We start from the raw sequence: 15,654 nt of genomic DNA, 5'->3' as shown, positions 1-15,654 counted from the left end.
TCCTTTTAATTTAATCTTTTGAAGATTTCCTCCGGTCAGGAAATATTTTTTATTTTTATTTTCATTTTTTGAGGTAGAGAGAGAGTATGAGCAGGAAGAGGGACAGAAGGAGAGGGAGGGAGAGAATCTCAAGCAGGCTCCACGATCAGTGCAGAGCCCAATGTGGGGCTTGATCTCTTGATGATGAGATCATGACTGGGTTGAAATCAAGAGTTGGATGCTTAACCAAGCCACCCAAGTGCTCAGGAAATATTTTATACTAAATTTGATGGACCTGTCCATGTTTGTTTATTTATTTATTGACATTCATAAATTCAGTGATGTGAAATGAGCATATTTTTAGAGCTAGCAATAAGTTTAGAGTCCATGCTTTGCTTTTAGAGCATCAGATGCTACTCCAATGTGATTAAAACCTGAGACCATATTCTTTATTTAAAAAAAAAATTTGTAGTGTTTATTTTATTTTTGAGGTAGAGACAGAGTGCGAGTGGGGGAGGGGCAAAGAGAGAGGGAGACATAGGATCTGAAGCAGGCTCCAGGCTCTGAACTGTCAGCACAGAGCCCGACACCTAGCTTGAACTTACAAACTGCGAGATCATGACCTGAACTGAAGTTGACGCTTAACTGCCTGAGCCACCCAGGCACCCCTCTTCTTTATATTTTTAATCCCTCATAATGACTACATTTCATGATGCAATTTTAGTGCAGTAAAACTGAACTACTTGAAATTATAGAATTTATTACATTCTGTTTTAGTTACAGTTACTAATTGATTGAAGCCTGCCAGCTGACATCACAGATGGTCAGTTGGTTGAACAATTGCCCTATTGTTTTTCCATGTGAGCCAAATAACACGTGTTTAGCTAAAGAATCTTAGGCTGGTCACATCTGAGGGCCAACCAGTGCTCATATGACCGATGAATGCTTGCTTGTCTGAATGTTATGGGATACTGACAGTATTGTGATAGATTAATTGGTGTAATGACCACCCTGATATCTCAGTAGCTTATTTCTTAGTGACCTCAACACTCCATGAGGGGCTGAAGAGATTCTCTGTTCCACAAAGTAATTCAGGGACCCAGGATCCTTCATTCAGTAGGCCCCAGTATTTCTTAGGATACAAATGGATCCTCTGCAGCTGATGAGCTGGAAAGGGAGCAATTGAAAATGGCAAAGGCAAAAAAAAAAAAAAAAAAAAAAAAAAAAAAAGAAAGAAAGTCAAAGGCATACTTTTTCCTAATTGCTGTTTCTAGAAGGTTACATATGCCACTTCTGCTCACATTCCATTGCTGGGCAGTGTTCATACAGATCCAATTGAATGTAAGAACAGGAGTGGAAGGTAGTCTAGAAGCATAGATATGCTGGTTAAGTTTAGCAACTGGCTCTTGAGGAAGGAAAAAAAAAAAAAACCCTGATTCATAGCATTTGCCATTTCCACCATGGCCTATTTCAAGCTACTGATGGGGTGTCCCTAAATGTGGACAGAGTGAGGACAGCGTGTGCACAGTCAGCCCTCATGAGCCAGTGTTCATGCATTTCAGCACATCACTGCCCCAGAGTATGCCAGGGAAGAAGAAAGCCTGGTCAGTGGTGGGGGTAGCAATTGATCTCACTTATGGTGTGGAAGACTGAGTGAGATGGACACAGGCATGAGCTGTGGTGCTGACTGCTTCTAAGGTGCTCAGTGTACTTGGAGAGTGATGTCATCCATTATAAAGATACCTAGTATGCTCATACATAGTTACCATTTCCCAGACACTGCCTCAAGGGATTGATATTTAACTCAGCAACTCCGTAATGTAATTATTACTTTTATCCTTACTTTACACTTAATGCAGACTATGGTGGACTTAGTAATTTGCTCAAGTAAGGCGTAATTGATTCTGCTTAGGATTCCATAGCAAGCTATGTGGAAATGAGGCATAAGAGCAGGGTCATGAAGGAGAAGATTTCAACAGGCAGGATAGAGAAAGAGGGAAGGAGGAAGGGAGGGGAGACAGGGAGAGGGTAACAGAGGGAGGGAGGAAGAGAGGGAAAGGAAGGGAGAGTGATAAGGAGGGAGGGAGGGAGAAAGATGTGTCCGAGTGTATATGAGTATTTGGTTAAGGGTACTGTTCTAAGCTAAGGAAACAGGATAATGAATGTCAGCAAGGTAAGGTGTGTAAATTTATGATATAATGAAGATATTCATGTTCTTTGACCTTACTTCCAGGAAGTATCTTAAATATTAAAGATAAATTATTATCTTAAATAATTTTAACAGAATCCAGTATTTGTTTGTATATATACATAAGATATTGTTACAGAATTTTTCATTATCGGTCGAAAGGAAGGCACAGGCCTAATAAGAAGATAGTGATTTATGAAATTCCGTCTGAGTACTGATCAGATGGTGATGGTGATGATGGTGGTGCTGCTGCTGCTGGTGGCAGAAACAATCTGTCACTCTGTGTCAGGTCCAAGCAGGAATAAGCAGGAAAGGGAAAGCATGACCCCATTGTACTGGCTTACCTAACTCATGAATGGATTGTACAAGGGTAATTAACTAACAGTTACCTGATTATTCAGACATATAAAGTATTTGTGGTAATGGAAAAATCAGAACACTAAATGGCAAGTAAAATGTGTATATATATACAGAAGGAGGGGAAGTTTACATACAAAAAAAAAAATAAAAAGAAAAAGGAAGTTGCAAATTTTGAGGTATGCCATTATATATCATATTTTTCCAAAATACTTATTAATATTTAATAAAAAGTTGATTTTTAATTAGAAAATTCATTTACATAGGTTTAGAGACTAGACCAGTGTAATTGGAGTAATAAGTGAAGGCTAGATAAAATTAACAATTAGGTTGCACACTAGAGACAATTCTAATTATCTTAATTTTAGAATATAAATATAAAATGATATATATTGTATAATAATATATTGATTACCTTTTTAAAAATGTTTATTTTGAGAGAGAGAGGGAGAGGGAGAGAGTACGAGCAGGGGAGGGGCAGAGAGAGTGAGAGAGAGAATCCCAAGCAGGCTCCATGCTGTCAGTGCAGAGCCTGACGTAGGGCTCGATCCCATGAACCATGAGATCCTGACCGAAAAGCTAGAGTCAGATGCTCCACTGACTGAGCCACCCAGGTGCCCCAATATTATCTTAATTATCGTAATCTTAATTTAGGTGAATATAGTTCACACTTGAAAGGATGGGAAGTATTAGGGGCACCTGGATGGCTCAGTCGGTTGGGCATTCGACTTTGGCTCAGGTCATGATGTCACAGTTTGTGAATTTGAGCCCCACGTCAGGCTCTGTGCTGACAGCACGAAGCCGCTTCAGATTCTGTTTCCCTGTTTCTGCTCCTCCCGCTTCCCCCACCCCCGCCAAAAATAAACATTTTTAAAAAAATGGGAAAAAAAAAGGATGGGGAGCTATTAGTAGTTTTTTGAAGAGGGGTATAATATGGTATGAATTTCACATCAGACAGGTGACTCAAGAAACAGTTCGATGATATCCTGGAAAAGCAAGACTATGAATTTAGTATACCAGTGAGAAATCTCTTGAAAAAAGACTAGATGAGTAAAGAAGATACAATTTAGGTCAGTAGCAGTAGAGTTTAAATGAAAAGGAAATGCATACATTGCACAAAATCAGGAAGACATTGATTTTTGTCATAGGGGAAAGAGAGAAAAGCAAGTTTGAAGAGGGAGAAGATATAAAGAAGTTGGGGGAGAAACTGATTCGGAAATTTTAGGCTACACTGCATCAATATAGCGGCATGCTCTATATTTGGAAATGCTCTGTGGAGATGGATGGACGTTTAGATCTGAACTGTGGAGAAACATCAGGGTAGGGGGTATAGATTTGGGGATCATCAGATTAGAGTCCCTTGTATACAGAGTGAGAGAGAAGGAGATGGGCCAGACACAGGCTGGGGAAGAAGCAGAAAGAGGTGCAAGAAGAGGAACATGGTGTTGATGGGGGGGCGGGGCGGGGAGAGATAGAAGATGCAGATCTGACAGCCATTGTTTGGATCTTCTGAAATATAAATGAGATTTTAATGTACTGTGGGTTAAGGGAAAGAAGCCAGAGAGCTAAGAAAATATAAAAAATATGTATATTTATATTTATAAATATATTTATATTTTATTTTATATTATATAATAAAATATATAAATATTATATATAATATAATTTATAATTTATAAATAATATATAATTTATTATATATATATATATATATATATATATATATATATATATATATATATATAAAGCCAAAAAGTATGAGTGACTTGGCACAATCTAAGTCACAGGCAAGTAGAAAGAATGGAATCAAGAAGTGTGGGGACAACTTAAATTGTAAAGGAATGGAATATACATTTTGTTATAAAGACAGGAGAGAATGATTAAAAATAGGAGAGGCATTTAGGGGTAGTGTAAAGGAGGGTTGAGAATATTCACTATTCTTTTTTCAGTGCTGTAAGGGGAAGGTAGACCAGAGATATGTACAGTAGCCGGTATTTGCAAAGGGGCAGGAGATGAGACAAGAAGAAAAAGATTATGGAAGAGATACCCCAAGGAAACACCATTCTAGGAAGATTTTATATACAGGCAATGCCACGGGAAAAAATAAGGTAATAAGGGAAATAAGGAAAAGAAATGACAAAGGAGGATGAGAACAGCAGAGAACAAAGTGGGGAGGGAGATAAAAGGAAGAGATGTCTATGGAGACCAATGGTCGAGGACAACCAATAACTCTTTCTACTCCTTTTCACTGATATTCCAAGTTTTGATCATATATTGCTCTGTAGTGTCTTATCCAGAAACTACCACGTCTACAAGATACCTTGTGTTTAGGTATTGAGTACAGACAACTGCAAAACAGTTATTTACCTACTCTAGATAGTAGCTTGTTACTCCCAACCTGCCCTAAGAGAGCCTGGTGAGAATGAATGCATGTCAGGCTATTCTAAGCCCATAGAAATACTAACTAGTATCGGTTTTATCCCTAATCAACAGAGCGTTATTGGATGCTTACTAGATTCCGGACAATGTTCTGTGCTAGAGGTTAGCAAACTTTTGCACTGCACATGCAGAGTTGAGTAGTATCGACAGTACCATATAGTCTATAAAGCCTAAAGTATTCATTAAGTTGCCCTGTACGGAAAATGTTTGATGAATCCCAAGCAACATACCAAAGGTAGGTATATCAGCAACAGGTTAACACAGCTTTATCTGCTCATGGAGCTTTGGGTAGTAAGGCATTCATTTCCAAATGATGATGAAAATGCATACATTTTAATACTGAGAAATTGCAAATAAAATGTGATGTATTGAAAGGCAATGTCGATCTAATGCCAAACCATCAGAATTTGGTATGGTGGTAAACGCCAAAGAAAGAAACTCTCTTTGAAGTTTTAGTGTTTAACTCTATTCCCGTAGAGTGACAGGTATGTTGTTTTCCAGATGGTTTCCATGTCCTTAGCATCCTTTCTCCTTGTAAAGCTAAGCTTGCTGAAAGGGTTGTTGGTAGCAAGTACCTTTCCAGTGCTTCTGGATAGCAGATGATAGGATACAAGGTGTTCTTGGTCAGTTCCCAAATTTTCAAGAAGTTTCCATGTGGGTAGATGTGCACTGTTGATTTTTAAATTATACCTTAGCAGAAGGAATGTAAAGTAACTGAATTATGGCAATTTTAAAAGAGGCAGCTAGCTGCCTCATTCCATTGAATGCTTCCTTTTCAGAGAGAGAGGGAGGCAGGGAGGGAAGAAAAGAGGGAGCAGAGAGAGAGAGAGAAAAAAAGAGAGGAAGAGAGAATCTTGTCTCAGCATATCAAGTGCTTCCCAGTTTTAATGAAGAAACTGCTCTTAAATTTGGAGGCTTAAAAAAAAAAAAAAAACCAAAACCAAAAACAAACCAAAAAACTTGATCAGACTGTTCCACCTTGCAGTCTTTTGGAATTAAACACAGACAGACTTTGCCTAACTTAGCATGTCTAGCCTGAAGGAGGAAGATGGTTATTATGTTCTAATACTTGAATACTGTCCCCACGTATCAAAATCATGCAGCTAATTAGTAGCTGAAACAGTCATCAGTGGATAATATCCCAGCTCCTGACAAAATAGTGAGAAATATCTGTATCAAGGAAGCACAATGCATTTTTCATTCCCCCTGGTGTGACTGACTCTGTTTTTACTCTAATTTCCAAATTAATTGTTAAAATAAGAACTTCTGATAGGACATCTGTCATTTGTGGCCCAAAACCAAATTCCATCTCATTCCTTTTAAGTCTCTTTTGATTTCTGTATTCATAGTCAAGAGGGATGAACTTTGGTATGAAGAGGGACAGGCAGAATTTGCTAAGGCGGACATGGTCCCAAAGCCTGACAAACTATTTTAGATATGTCCCTGGCTGGTTTGAAAGAATTCAGACTTCGAGGCTCAGTTGGTTTATGTTCTGCAGTATACAGACAGCACTGGCAAATAAGCAAATTAACGAACTGGAATCTAAAAAACCATGGAGAATGGGAAAGATGTCTGAAGATGGAAAATGGGCACATGTGAATGTTCAGTGAGGATTCTTTAAGCTATGTAACTACTTCCATTCAAAAGTAAAATTCAAGCACTGGGGGTAAAACGAATGACTTTTAAGCTCCAAGAAGGATTAACACTGGTAACCAGCATGACTTCACTGAGAATGAGCCGTGTCACGCTAAACACATTTGCTAGAGTTTATAATGGGACAGTATGACAGACTTAAATGTAACTGGTCTTTATCACAGCATTTCATGTTCTGCAGGTGATGTTCCAGTTAAAAAGCACACACGTGGCATGTGTGCATATCTATGCAGATGCTCAATTGAAAGGTAACTGGAGAATATAAGGTGTAAATTATTTATGTACTTAGGCATTTCAGTCAAATAATAGGTGTATGGAGAGTTCATTTCATAGCTTTCCCTTTTTTCTTTTTACTCTTTCACACATATTAATGTGTGTGTTCTTTGCCTTTCCATGCTTTATATAAATCACAGCTTTTATAAAGCTCTCTGCCAATGGAAAGTCAGGGAAAACCTTGTAAATTTCTTGGCTTCTAATATTGAAAGAAGAACTGAGGGCCAGTGGTCTGGTCCTGTTTCTTATGGGAGCAAATAGAGAGGAAGTTGAAAATGTGATCATATTTTACATTTTATCAATTAATAAGATCTTTGTTATTTTATTTACAATTTATAAAGCTAGGGTCAAGAAGAATGAAAAAGTGGCAGGAATTGTAGTAGAAAATCTTAATTACTGTCACAAGATTCTGAATATAAGATGCATATTTATGTCAGATACACATGATGCTCTCTGCTTAATATAACACAAGAACTGCTTATAATACTACACAAAATCAGTTAGGATTTTAATGCCATATATGACATCAAAGATCATCCTATAGCATAACCGTTTGTAACGTAGGATGGAATGTAAGGTGTATGTATTATTGCCTAAACACAGAAGTCTTCATTTTCTGATAGAAAGATTATAGGACTGGATAATGAAGTAGCTGTGTTCTAAAATTACTTTACCATCTATAACCTGACCTGACTACCACGACTCATCTTTTATACACAAGGAGGGTGACAATAATGCTGTTTTGTATGGATTTGCTTAACGTAATAAAATAGCCAGAGAAAGCTGCTGTAAGAAAGAAAGGCATTGTGGAAAAACAACATTTGTTAAATTATTATGATACATCATGAAATCTAACCAGCTTTATAATCAGTCTAGAATGTACTTATATTCTTTCTGTTATTACTGCACATGCATTAATTTTATTCAACATAAAACAAATGGGGGAAGACAACTAGATTTTCTTTCCAGATGGTGTGAAAACAGCAAGGTCAAACTTGAAGAAAGGCTGTCCCTTTTTACAGAGAACTTACAATTTATCACTTCTCATTTAGGTTATAAAACTTTGTTTTTCATATTTTTCGCTGGATTCTTTGGCTTCTGATCCATTGGAAGGAAATGTGTAGATCTTAGAAACTAATCTACTCTTGTTCATTTGTTAAGTATAGAAGGCCTGCCTCTTTCCCTAGTCTTCTCTGAGATTTTTATTGATTTCTTTCTTTTTGGTTTCAGATTAGCATAGCAATATGCTGGAATACCAAAATTTACTGGCAGAAGTGGAGAGCAAGCAGCTCATTTTTCAAGGACTTTACAGTCTGTTCTCTGCCTTAAGTTGCTCCAAGAGTTAGTTCTCCTACGACTCCTCAATATTTTCATAATTAGCTGCCCAGAATTTTCATAATTTGTAAACACAGTAAAATGGCTGTCAGACATTTAGTATGGTAAAAGTGGAGGGAAAAAAAGACCAGCTTCCTCAAACCATTTACATTTGACTTGGGGAGAAAGCTGGGCCCGTGCCCACAGCAGTTAAATGATCAGGCGCACGACTCAAAGTGATTTTTCTTGAGGTGTCACTGCCACACACAACCACCATGTGTTCTTTCTTGGCTCAGGCTGGCTTTGCTGATCTTCCAGAACTCTGAAGGCTGTACCCCAGCCCCAGTTTTACATCCATTTTTCTCTGCCAAGGTGGAGGCAGCAGAAACCACACATGTTTTTCTTTCTCCCTTCTCTCGGTGGAGCTGATTGCCTCCGGATGCACCATCTTCCGCATCAGCGAACATTGGTATTTCACCTGGCACAATGGCCGGGCTGGTTATGGCACACGTAGGGGAGCACACAATGGAAAGCAAGTCTTCATGGTAACGCAGGTTGAAGCTGCCAGATACTGGCACCTTCCACGTCTGTACTCCAAGCTTCTAGCTGGAGAACTGTAATTTCGAGCAAGAAAATGTTGGGAAAAGCTAAGAACAAGAGCAAAGAAGGGTGGAAAGGATCGTGGAGAACCAAAAGTATGCTCTGGACTGAGTGAGAGGAAAACAAAAGAAAGAGGAGGAAACGCAGGCAGAATATAGGCTTCTAATATGATTAATTTTTTGCCAAATACAGTTTTATACTATCTAATAAGATGTTGACAAGGATGGTATGTGAATAAAACACATACACTTGCACTCTGTATTTTCTGCTAAAGTCCTTTAATTCAAGTCAGTATTCTGATTAGGAGTTCAAGCTCAGTAAAAGTTTTGTTTTGTTTTGTTTTGTTTTGTTTTAACTTAACATCTATACTGTTGAAGCAAGGCACAGTTTACAGAATATTACATTCATTGAATTCCATTACAAATATATGCATATAGAAGCAGAGAATGCTAAGAAAGGTGCATATCAAAATACTCCCAGTGGTCTTATCTGGGTGGTGGGATTATGGGAGATTTTAGTTACCTACTCTTTACCTTTTTTCTTATTTTTTTTATGATTAACACGGCTTGCTGTTTAATTTTAAAATATAAAGAATATTAATGATCCTATTTTTTGAAAACGTACAAAATTCAAAGTCACTTAAAGTTCTGGAACATTAGGGTTAAGTGACATTTCCCCACAGCTCAGTACTTCATAGGAATCTGCTTTGCATTTCATTCCCCCTCTCTTGCCCGGGACTGTTGAATAAATGCAAGTGAGATCCTGAATCTGGGTTTGCTGGACTGGCTTCTCCCAGCATGGGTATTTCATGGCTCCTTATTTTATTTTAGACCATCTCTTCCTGGCCCTCTATTTAATCTGACTGGATTACTTATTTTTGGGTTTGGAAGTAATATTTGCCCTTTTGTCTGTTCAAGATGATGTATTTTTTCCCCTCCTTTAAAACCAGAGACTTGATCATTTCTACCTGCTTGTCTTAAAATAACTGTATCCTCTGCTGGAAGTAAAAGCATTTCTAAGTAAAATATAATGCTGATAAGAGCATTTCCATGATAGGGTGAGGATTATTCCCAGGGTTTTTCACTCCTGGCATTCCCAGCCTCTCTGGCATGGGAGTGCCCTAGCTCTGGTGTCCTTTGGCTTGTGGAAACTTCCACTTGCATTGCCTCTTGGATATAGAGACTTATATTCCAACCCCCAACCCCCATTCACATACACATCACATGCACCTATGCACCTGGAGACTTCCTTTTTCAAGGAAGGAAGAGGTGGTTGACAAATATATAAGGGCATGTGTCTACCATTGTAGTATCATGTGAGTGGTTTCACTGCCCTAAAAGTCCTCTGGCCTCTGCCTATACATTCCCCGCTCCCTTCTAACTTGGAGACTTTATTTCTAATTATGAATTTGGGTTGGTTACTTTGCAGAAATGCGATGATTCTTTCATTGGGACATGGAAGGGTAATGCATGCACTTTAACATTTCTATGGCTGCTTTCTTCAAGGGACTCTACTGAAAATCAGAGAATTGCTAATCCCTGGAGCATATAATGAGAAACTATAATCTTGAGACATAGCCATCTGCTGGTCTAGCTGTGAAATTTGTAGAAGCATATTGTCTTACATCAATAATCTATTTTGTGGATTCTGAAATTGAGTGAGACAGTGATTTTATTTATTTGTTTATTTCTGAGAGCAGTTTTTTTTTTAATATTTACTTTTGAGAGAGAGAGAGAGAACGTGTGGGGAAGGGGCAGAGAGAGAGAGGGAGATAGAGGACCTGAAGTGGGCTCTGTGCAAAGAGCAGAGAGCCCAATGCGAGCACGAACTTGTGAGCTGTGAGATCATGACCTGGGCCAAAGTTGGACGCATAACCGACCCTGAGAGCATGTTTTTCTTAATTTTTTGGATTTCTACATGGGGAAGAACTTTTTCTCATTATTCTAGAGTGGGTACAACAGATCAAAGAAGAATAGACTATGTTTAATTACCTTCCAGATTATCTTGGCTGCAATTCAGGAACATGGCAGACTGAGTGAGCTAATGTCGACCTCTTTCCAGCTGCAAACACATTCTACATTCATAATGCAGAAGGGAATGAGGGTTGGAGAAACTGTTGCACCATCTTTGGAAAATGTGATCTGCTAACAGCTTCCCATCACAAGGGCCTCTGACTCTTTGTCTAAGGGATGGTCCTGGACACTTGAGTTTGAGCAGCTCACATGCAAGATAGGTTGGAAATTCCAAGAGGAAAAAACCCTGGGAATAATGGAGGACATAATGAGCAATAATGTAGTCCAGCTCCTCTTGTTTGGGACACCTGTGGGTCACAGTTTTATACTGTCTCGAAGAGTTGCCCAGTGGGATTGGGTTCGATTACTTACGATGTTAAACTGCTTCATGAAGCTCAGCCAGGCTGGAAATCACTGAGCCATCTCAGACACACAGATCTATTGAATTTTTTCCCCAAATATATTTCATAATTATCCATTATACTTTTACTAACATAACACCAAATATCATAATAATAATAATAATAATAATAGTAATAATGTCAACAATACACTGATACTAATAATGGCTAAATTTCTATCAGTGGTTTTCTATGGATCAGGCAGTATTTTATGTGTTCTCATTTTTAAATTCATTTAATATTTTTACTGATAGTATTATTAAAACTCTCTTTTTATAAATGAGGGAACTGAAGCTCAGAAGTGGAACCTTAGCTCAGTCTTTATTACAGTAGTACTAGGGTTACTGAAAGACCTTTCTGCTTATCCCCACTTGCAGTCTGGGAAGAGTCTATCCACATAAGAAATCCCAAATTCCAGACTTGTCAGGCTGTTGACTTGCACTGGAAGCCCTTTAGCTGAAAGGCATCTGCCCATTTCTGGACCACAGATAAACCACCAATTTTTCCAGTTTTCAAATTTAGAGAATAACCAACATTTTCAAACAGGATGGGATCCTGTATATGTTTGTGTAGGTGGAAAGGATTTGAGACTTGTCTAGATCCTGGAATTTGTGCCCAGTTTTGTCAACAATACTAAGAGGTCACTCAAGCTTTCTTTAAATTATGTCCCATTATGATTTCATGCTGAAACAATGGGCCATAAGGTCTAACAGCTAAAAGATGGGACTTGTTTTGGCCCCCATCATAGATGTCTTGCTGAGTGAAACTTGTAGCTACTAATTATGTGTACTTTGTCTTCCTTAACACAATCCTTGATGCCTGCTGCACAGAAGGATCCCTAAGTTCTCTTCCATAAAATACAATGCCTAGAATAAATTAAAGACAGAATCTTTTCCTTCACCAATAGAATTTCCTCCCAATTCACTTTTGTTTTTAACTGAAATTGCATTTTATAGCATTTAAGACTTTAATTTTTACAGTTTCCCCCATAGACTTACATCATTAGAGTGTGTTTCAGCCCTGCAGAATTTAGGAAACCTGGGAGGTCAATATGTGTACAGAAATCATCTGGTAGGGTAAGACATAGTGTATCAATTATGGTGGTTAACACAGGCCTTTCATGGAGACCATGTAAATGACAAGACCATTCAGTACATATTTGACCCTTCCCCAGCCTGAAGATGGAGGAGCAAACCTATATTCAGTGTTCTCAGTCTATATATTTATTCTGTGTTCCAACCTTCTGGTTGTGGTTCAGAAGTCACCACTCTGAACTATGTTGTAAAGGAAGCTCAGAACCAGTGAGGGACATCACTGCTGCTGCTAAAACCTGGCCACTGAGAAATTATAATCCAGAGGTGTAATCCTGGGAACAAGCTTCATATCAGTAGACTACGATGTTCAACCATACAAAATGGTGACATCCCATCTCCATTCCTTAGGGCAAAGATGATTGGAAGAGGAGAGGTGCTGGTGTCTTAGTAATTTGATATTCTTAACAGCTTTTTACCACCCATGGTTTAGGTCAATGGTTTTCATACTTGGACATGCATCAGAATTACCTAGAGGGGTTGTGAAAACCTAAATTGCTGGGACCTATTCTCCACTTTCTGATTCAGTAGGTCTGGGGTGGGGCTGAAAATTTGTATTTCTGACAAGTTTCAGGTGATGCCTGCTGCTGTTAGGCTAGAGATTTCACTTTGAGCACCTGACAGATAAACTTGTCTGCAATGGCAGGGACTCAGGAATTCCTGTCTCTACAACTTCTATCCTATATGCTTTACCTTCTGCTCGTTTTTTCTACTCAGGTACCTCCTCTTAGATTATGTTATCTTACACATTATTTTTTCCTTCCTTTAAGGCTTTAGTTATTTTCAGTGAAAGTTTTGAGACTTAATCTTCCTCAGTTTTATCCTCAATATTCATGCCAGAATGCGTTTATTTAAAATACAGTTCTGACCATTTACCTAATTAAGTCTTTTCAAAAGATTTAATTTACTAATTAAGCCTTTTCAAAAATACACCAACTGCTCAAAATGTATTTAAGGACATTATCTTGCCTGTGTTTCAGCTTCCTGTTTTGCTTTATCAGTTAGGATGCCTTCGTCCATAGGTAACACAAGTAACTGAATCAGTTAGCTCTTGGTGCATAATACACCATCCCAAAACTCAGTGGCTTAAAACAATAAACAGTTATTATTGCTCATGAGTCTATGGTTCAGCGGGGCAGATTTTCTGGTCTCGACTAGGCTCACTTATAAGCCTGTGGTCGGTTGGTGGTTGGGTGGGCAGCTCTGCTGATCTTGTCTTGGCTCTCTTTCATGTTTGGGTGTCTGCTAGCTGTGTACTAGGCTAGAATGACCTTAGCTGAGACAACTAGGCTCTCTTCCATGTGGTCTCTCATTCTCTACAAGCTGGCTCAGGCTGGTAGGCATGACAATGGAAGAACTCCAAGAGACAGCAGAGACGTAGACATTCAAGGCCCCCTGTGGTCTAGGCTCAGAACCAGCATACCGTCACTTTTGTCACTTTCTATTGGATAAAGCAGTCCTTGCAGAGTGGGCAGATTCTGCTAAGTTATAAGGCAGAGAGCATAGATCCAAAGAGGTCATTAATTGAGACCATCAATGCAATTTACCTGCAATAGAACACAAAATTTGCTTATACCTTGTATAGATTAATGATCTAACTGGATAGAAGCCAAGATTCAGTGTAGACTATAGAATTGGTTGACTAACTCAGTAATGTCATCAGGGACACACACCCTTCTCATCTTTCCTCTCAGCCATTCTCCATCTATTGGCTCATCCTCAGGCAGGCTCATTTCAAGGTTTCAAATGGCTATCCACTCTAATTAAAGAAATATGCTTCACTGTTTGCATTTGATAGATTGATTTATCCTGAAGCCCATAGAAATTCTCTTTTTGTGTTGCGTTGATTCAAACTGGCTTATACCTCCCCATTTTTAAAGCAATCACTTGTTTTGTGATGTAAGTAAGAGACTTGCAGACTAAAAGTGGCTTCAATAACTGAGTCCATTCATTTCTCATTTAGAAAGAAGTCTCAAGTTCTCTCCTGGACCAACAAGATTAGAGTTATGGTGGTCCTGGGATAGGTTTAGCAGGTTAATGTCCTCAGGAAGTCATGCTCCTCCCATTTTTCTTTGTTCCTTGAGTGCTAATGTTCTCACCCTCTCATCTACAACTCCAGGCAGTGTGTCTTTACTCAACACCCAAATGTTAGAAGACAGAATATGGACAAGAGAGTTAGCCTCATGCTTCCTCTCTTTATGTTAAGTGAATAAAGATCTATGTCAGAAGTCCCTGAGCAGGTCTCCTCTTATGTCTAAATGGCCACATTGCTACTTCTGGCTGCAAGGGAAGCTGGGAAAATGGATTTTGCTCTAGCGCTCGCTCTCTTTTGCTCTCTCTCTTTCATGACAGGAAAACCATTTCAGTATGACTGAAAGGACAAGAAATGACTCTTGTATATGCAAAACTTTGTGTGTCTCAAACATCAATGCACTAAAATGCTGTGTCTTCAAATAAAGGTCTACATAACCCTGATACTTGGCTTTTATGCACTTGAATTAACTAGGCAATGAAGGCTTGGATACTTCTTAACTCTTATACCAGAGTACAAATAAATATTTCTGAGAAGCAGAAAGAAATTGGTGCATTCAGACATTGTTGGTAGATCAAGACACAAATTTTTTTAAATGTTTATTTTTGAGAGAACAAGAGAGAGAAAGAGAGCACCAGCGAGCGCAGAGGGGCAGGGGCAGAGAGAGAGGGAGACAGAGGATCTGAAGCAGGCTCCACGCTGACAGCAGAGAGCCCGATGCAGGGCTTGAACTCATGAACTGAGAGATCATGACCTGAGCCAAAGTCGGACACTTAACTGACTGAGCCACCCAGGCACCCTGACATAAACTTTATCTGGAGAAAATTTTCAGGTCAAAACACTTACTCACTGTGACTAAGTCACATGTAAATGAGACTAAACACATGCCCTCTGTGAAGACAAGTGTTTAGGATGAAGTTTGCCTGGGGAGCATCCTCTTGCAGAAATATTTGCACTTGTAGTGCTTGCACTAGAGTGGTCTAGTGTTCTGATATCACTGCATCCTATAGCAACCCTGTTCTGACTCTACAGGAAGTGTCCTGTCTCTTGGTCCTATCTTTCCATCTATCAGTCGTCACATTTTGTTGAATTGGTTGACATAGAGCCCTCTTCTTAGGCTGATTTTCCCTTAGAAAGAATCATAAGTTTACTGTAAAACCTACAAATGAGTTGTTGAATGCATATGTTACCCCTTGCAAGTTTCCATTGCATCTAGGCAGGCTTATACTCAACTCAAAGGACAAGATAATTGCAGGAACAATTTAGGGACACAGAGGTCTTCAAATCACTTAGTATATGCAAAGTGTAATAGACT

At 38.8% G+C, this 15,654-nt stretch overlaps 1 long non-coding RNA gene across 17 annotated transcripts in view; it reads left to right on the top strand.

Annotated features, from left to right (window-relative positions):
- The window catches only part of LOC111557781, an 863,046-nt gene that overhangs the window by 136,108 nt on the left and 711,284 nt on the right, over positions 1-15,654 (top strand). For 12 of the 17 annotated variants that reach the window (XR_006589519.1, XR_006589514.1, XR_006589504.1 and 9 more), the window contains one exon: positions 4,474-4,632. The exons of the other annotated variants lie outside the window; for them this stretch is intronic. This is a non-coding gene — a long non-coding RNA (uncharacterized LOC111557781). The remainder of the gene's footprint in view (positions 1-4,473; positions 4,633-15,654) is intronic. 17 annotated transcript variants of the gene reach the window in all.

This window comes from Felis catus, chromosome E1 (assembly GCF_018350175.1).
Source record: "Felis catus isolate Fca126 chromosome E1, F.catus_Fca126_mat1.0, whole genome shotgun sequence".
NCBI lineage: Eukaryota > Metazoa > Chordata > Mammalia > Carnivora > Felidae > Felis > Felis catus.
The sequence above is the reverse complement of the archived record's forward strand: the minus strand, read 5'-3'. Positions and strand labels throughout refer to the sequence as shown.